This window comes from Pan troglodytes, chromosome 21 (assembly GCF_028858775.2).
Source record: "Pan troglodytes isolate AG18354 chromosome 21, NHGRI_mPanTro3-v2.0_pri, whole genome shotgun sequence".
In the NCBI taxonomy this organism is placed as follows: domain Eukaryota; kingdom Metazoa; phylum Chordata; class Mammalia; order Primates; family Hominidae; genus Pan; species Pan troglodytes.
In genome coordinates, this window is record NC_072419.2 from 19458579 (window position 1) to 19465254 (window position 6676).

Consider the following 6676-nt stretch of genomic DNA (forward strand, 5'->3'; position numbering starts at 1 on the left):
CAGAGTGAACAGAAAACTGACAGAGTAGGAAAAATATTCACAATCAATACATCTGACAAAGGACTAATATCCAGAATCTAAAATGAACTCAAACAAACTGGCAAGAAAAAAACAAACAATCCCATCAAAAAGTGGGCTAAGGATAGGGATAGATAATTCTCAAAAGAAGATATTCAAATGGCCAACAAACATATGAAAAAAATGCTCAACATCACTAATGATCTCGGAAATGCAAATCAAACCTACAATGTGACACCACTTCACTCCTGCAAGAATGGCCACAATCAAAAAACAGTAGATGCTGGCGTGGATGCAATGAAAAGGGAACACTTCTATACTGCTGGTGGGAATAAAAACTAGTACAATCACTACGGAAAACAGTATGGAGATTTCTTAAGCAACTAAAATCGTAACTACCATTTGATCCAGCTATCCCACCACTGGGTATCTACCCAGAAGAAAAGAAGTCATTATATGAAAAAGATACTTGCACATACATGTTTATAGCAGCACAATTCGCAACTGCAAAATTGTGGAACCAAACCAAATGCCCATCAATCAATGAGTAGATAAAGAAACTGTGGTGTATTTATATATGTATATGATGAAGTACTACTCAGCCATAAAAACGAATGAATTAATAGCATTTTCAGCAACCTGGAAGAGATTGGAGACTATTATTCTAAGTGAAGTAACTCAGGAATGGAAAACCAAACATCAGATATCCTCCCTCATAAGTGGGAGCTAAGCTATGAGGATGCAAAGGCAGAAAAATAATGCAATGGACTTTGTGAACTCGGGAGAAAATGATGGGAAGGGGATGAAAGATAAAAGACCACAAATTGGGTTCCGTGTATACTGCTCAGGAGATGGGTGCATTAAAACCTCACAAATCACCATTAAAGAACTTGCTCATGTAATCCAATACCACCTGTTCCCCAACAACCTGTGGAAATAAAAAAAAATAATTAAAAATACATCCATTATTAACTCAAACAAATTTACAAGAAAAAAACAAACAACCCCATCAAAAAGTGGGCAAAGGACATGAACAGACACTTCGCAAAAGAAGACATTTATGCAGCCAAAAAACACATGAAAAAATGCTCATCATCACTGGCCATCAGAGAAATGCAAATCAAAACCACAATCAGATATCATCTCACACCAGTTAGAATGGCAATCATTAAAAAGTCAGGAAACAACAGGTGCTGGAGAGGATGTGGAGAAATAGGAACACTTTTATACTGTTGGTGGGACTGTAAACTAGTTCAACCATTGTGGAAGTCAGTGTGGCGATTCCTCAGGGATCTAGAACTAGAAATACCATTTGACCCAGCCATCCCATTACTGGGTATATACCCAAAGGACTATAAATCATGCTGCTATAAAGACACATGCACATGTATGTTTATTGCGGCATTATTCACAATAGCAAAGACTTGGAACCAACCCAAATGTCCAACAATGATAGACTGGATTAAGAAAATGTGGCACATATACACCATGGAATACTATGCAGCCGTAAAAAATGAGGAGTTCATGTCCTTTGTAGGGACATGGATGAAATTGGAAATCATCATTCTCAGTAAACTATTGCAAGAACAAAAAACCAAACACCGCATATTGTCACTCATAGGTGGGAATTGAACAATGAGATCACATGGACGCAGGAAGGGGAATATCACACTCTGGGGACTGTTGTGGGGTGGGAGGAGGGGGGAGGGATAGCATTGGGAGATATACCTAATGCTAGATGACGAGTTAGTGGGTGCAGCGCACCAGCATGCCACATGTATACGTATGTAACTAACCTGCACAATGTGCACATGTACCCCAAAACTTAAAGTATAATAAAAAAAAAAAGTTAAAAAAAAATACATCCATTATTGTCATTTCATTTAGTTGAATACAGTTTATTCATATAACTTTGTATTTTAAGCAAGTTATGCAATCAGTGGTAACTTTTTAATAAGTTTATTTATAAACTTGCTTGTTTATAAGTATATAAGTCTAATATAGGAAATTTATAAAATTGAAGCCATGAGAAATTTTATCCTCTTGCTGAAAAAACAAAAATACTTCGTGGCATTATGTGTATATTGTAAACTAATTTTTTAAAACCAGTTATATCAAAAACTCTTCTCATGTTGAACCCAAAGCCATTACTTCTTAGCTCATAACTATAGAAACAGAAGCTTACTATGTAAATATGCTTTTAAATGTCCACTAAAAAAACATGACTTAATTACTTTTTCTTTAAGACAGGGTCTCACTCTGTCACCCAGGCTGGAGAATAACTTTCTGCTTCTTTCTTTTCATATTAAACAACTTAATTAGATATGATTTGCATACCATAAAATATACCCTCTGTAAGTGTACAATTCGAATTGTTTGCGTAAATTTATAGTTGTGCAAGCACCACCACAGTCCCATTTTGGTACATTTTCATAACCCCCCAAATAGGTCCTTCACATCCATTTGCAGTCAATCCTGTCTTCCATCCCCAGCCTTAGTTAGACACAGTGATCTACTTTGTCTCTGTAAACCTGCCTTTTCTAGACATTGCATATAAATGCAATTATATAATACATAGGCTATTTTCCTCTGGCTTATTTCATTTAGCACCATATTTTTGAGGTTCATCCATATTTTAGTACATATGTTAGTAGTGTGCTTTTAATTATGGAACAGTATTCCATGGTATGGATATACCACATTTATTTCACCATTGATGGGTATTTGAATTGCTTCCAGTTAGACCTATTATGAATATCAATTCTAGAAACATTCACAGATGACTTTGTATCAACATGTTTTCATTTTTCTTAAACAGATTCCTGGGTTGCATGGCAAGTTTAACTTTTTAAGAAACTTCCAAACTTATTTCCAGTGCAGCTGCACCATTTTATACTAGTACCAGCAATGTGTGGGGATTCCAGTTTCTCTGCATCTTCACCAACACTTGCTTCTGTCTGTCTTACTATAGCCATTTTAGTGGTATGCAGTAGTATATCACTGGGGTTTCAATCTGAATTGTCTAATGGCTCATAATATTATGATAATGTAGATCATTCATAGGCCCATAAGCCATTCTTATATCTTCCTTGGTGAAATATCTACCAAAGTACTTTTGAACACTTTTGAATTGGTTTCTTATTGTTGAGTTTTAAGTGTTCTTTATATATTCTGGATTCAGGCCTATTATCCAATATACGATTTGTAAATGCTTTCTTCCTGTCTGTGGATTGTGTTTTCGTTTTCTTGAAAATAGTTTTTCTTCTTTCTCTCTTCTTTTCTCTCTCACTACACATACATAGTTTCTATCAGCGTTGTCATACAGATTTCTAAAGTTGTGTTCACTTTTTAAAAATCAAAACTACGCAAATTTGTGCCCAAAGAAATTTCTTCTAATAGAAAAGCAACACACAAAACCCTAAATAAGCAGAAGGACCCCAGAAGCTGGTGTTAGGACAGAAAATAAATTCACTGAGGGGAAAAAAAACAAAGCTGATCAGACAAACAAAAGTACCAGCGGACCTCATAATTAGGAAAATAAACCAAACACAGAAATGCTTAAATAAAATATTGGAGCTTAGTTGTACATTAACTTAGCAATCAGCCAAGGACAATTTGATACCTTAATATGTAAATACACAAGAGATCACAAATGTACACACTCTTACTGAGTCAAGGCTTCCAGCCCAAGACAGTAAAGGTTTCATATGAATCCTGGTGAACCTACATTTCTGTCAATTCCTTACAGGCAAAGACTCTAAAGAAAACAATTGTAGCTGAAAAAATTGAGCTTAGTGATTTATTAAAATAAAGGAGAACAGACACCGTAGAGAATTATGGGCAATATTAATAAGCAAGTATTAGAAAAGACTTACAGGATTTTGGCTTATGTAAAGTTTTTCAGAGATAATTCATAAAGCAAAGTTTTGCTTTGTATTGGATGCTGTTAGGAAGTGGGGACAATTCCATGATTGGTTATCTTGATAAATCTTAAACAAAAAAAGCAATGGGATGGTGAGGCTGAAGCTGTGATTGTTAAACAAATGTCAGTTACTCATATTCTGACCAGGAGAGGAATATGTTTGGCCATTTTTTGCAGTTTTAGCAGTTTGTATGTTTTGTCTGCATTCAGAGGTTATTACAGACTGGTCTTGGTTTTTGTTTTTGTTTTTCATCCACTATAGCCACAGAGGTGCCTTGTCTAGTGCTCTTGTCTTTTTATGTTGAACAGGAGAACTTTACCACCTAGCTGTCAGTACTGGGCCAGATCCACCACACCTAACAGTAACAGCCCAGTTCTCAGATGCCAGGGGCTAGTGTCCTCTTTTTCAATGTGATAATCCAGGAATGCTACTATTAAGGATATGGGCTAGCAGGACTCTGAGGTGGGATGGAAGGCTCTCAGCTTCCCACAGGTGAGGAAAGAGGGTCTCAATGGACTACGTAGGGGTGGGCATCCTGCAGTTGGTGAGATCACATTGAACATTTGTAAGGAAAACCCAGTGTCAGGGCACCAATGTGAAAAACATCACTCCTTACTCTGGAAGAATCCAGACTGCTTAAGGTGATAGCCATGGCCAAAAGAGGGAACAGCTCTGAGGTCATTAATTTACCAAGCATTTTGATGATTCACTGTTACTACATTGTAGTCTCTTCCTCAGGTATAAGCCCAAATCTTCCATTTCCAGAAAAGAAACACATCACAAGTTGGGACATTGTTGAGCGATCACAGGAAACTTCCTCAATTTTTTGTGAGGGCCAAAGGGGCCCCCAGCTTGAATAATCTCTTTATGGAAGTGTTTGCTGAAGGTTTTTGGAGATGGCCATCAAAGCTGAACTGATGGCTTATCTTCTAAGGACCTTCCTCAGGTGGCCACTTTCATTCTCTGTGCATGAATTCTTTCTGCAGCCCAAGCGACAATGAAAACTGCATAGGCTTTCTTATTAAGAGTGCTAATATGGAATTTCTAATGTGGAATTTGTAAAACCACTGAGTTTTGTGCAATTTCCCTTCTAATTATTAATTTCTTTCTTTTACTTTTTATTTGTCCTGATACTTTAATTATTTCAAGTTTCTTTTTTTTCAATAGTCATTTTTAAGTACCATTCAGGATTTTATAAAAATATTAGTAATCGGGTAGTCTGTTTAAAATTACTTAGATTTCTCTTGAGATGTTGTTTATATTCTTCTTAGTCTGCTTAGTAAACACTTCATATCCTCTCTTTTAAAAAAAGCAGATATGTCAGAAATATGATAGCAGTAATTACGTGCCCAGAACTTTTTTTTTTTTTTTGAGACCTTGCCCTGTCACCCAGGCTGGCATGCAATGGCGCAATCTCGGCTCACTTCAACCTCCGCCTCCTGGGTTCAAGCAATTCTTCTGCCTCAGCCTCCCGAGTAGCTGAGATTACAGGTGCACACCACCAAGTCCAGCTAATTTTTTGTATCTTTAGCAGAGGCGGGTTTCACCATGTTGGCCAGGCTTGTCTCGAATGCCTGGCCTCATGATCCGCCCACCTTGGCTTCCCAAAGTGGTGCCCAGAACTCTTTCACTGTAAGATATGTCTGTGATGCTTCCGGGCCTGCTGTTGAAACCAGTCCCAAAGAGTTCATAATGACTAACAGAAAATCTTGATTTTGCAGAATGGCAGATGAAAAAAAACCAAGTCACTGAAACACTGAAACTCCCTCTGCTTTTGAGGTAAAAGAACTGCCTAACATTGGTTGGGACCAAGATGGCCTACTAGAACAAGCTTGCTGAAACTGCAGCCTGGATTTCCACTGCTTGTTTCATACTAACTTCTCCCAAATTTGCACATATGACTCATAAGGTAGCATGAAGAGATAACTGCACATGCCTGAGGACTTTTCAGACTCTGCTTACCTTCCACCAATCACCTGCTAACCCCAGTATCCACCCCATAAAACTTTTCTAAAAACTGCCTTGGAGCCAACACAGGAGACAGATGAGCTTGACTCCTGTCTTCTTGGTTGCTGAATTTTAGTATAAGGCTTTTATTTTCTCAAAACCCATTGTCCTAGTATTGCCTTCTAGTGCATCAGGCAGTGAGCCCCTTTTGCTCCATAACACTGTTTCCTTCCTACGAACAATGTCATTTACATACATTGGGCTCTGCTGTCTTCAAAGGTTCTCCATTTGTACATTCACTTTCTGATTTTTCAAAGTTCCATGGCATCTGTTTCTTCTAATGGTTAAGAGTGGCCAGCAAGACACCTTGTCATGAAGATGTTTTGTACACCATCCTGGGGGCCAGGGTAAATTCTGCCAAGACATCAGCCGTGTTTTTCAGGCTTCTCTCTGCAAGCCTCAAAGAATGTGCAAACTACAGCATGTTTGTGGTAGCCTCACATACTGATCCTACAGCACTTATGTCCTCCTCACTCTTCATTTTGAAGAAGGTTATCTTCAAAATGACCTTTCTGTGAAGCTCTGTTAGCTCTGATAGGGCGCATTTCTCATTGACATAGTGATTCAGAAAATGCAAGCAGCATATCCATGACTGTCATCTGGACTTCCATACCGATGGGACATATAGGGGAGGATTGACAGGTAGGCTAAAAATGCTGGGTAGAGAAGCTGGTGCCAGGAGAAATTTTTGGAAATTGAGTGGAGGATCTAAAACCCTTGCAGCCAGG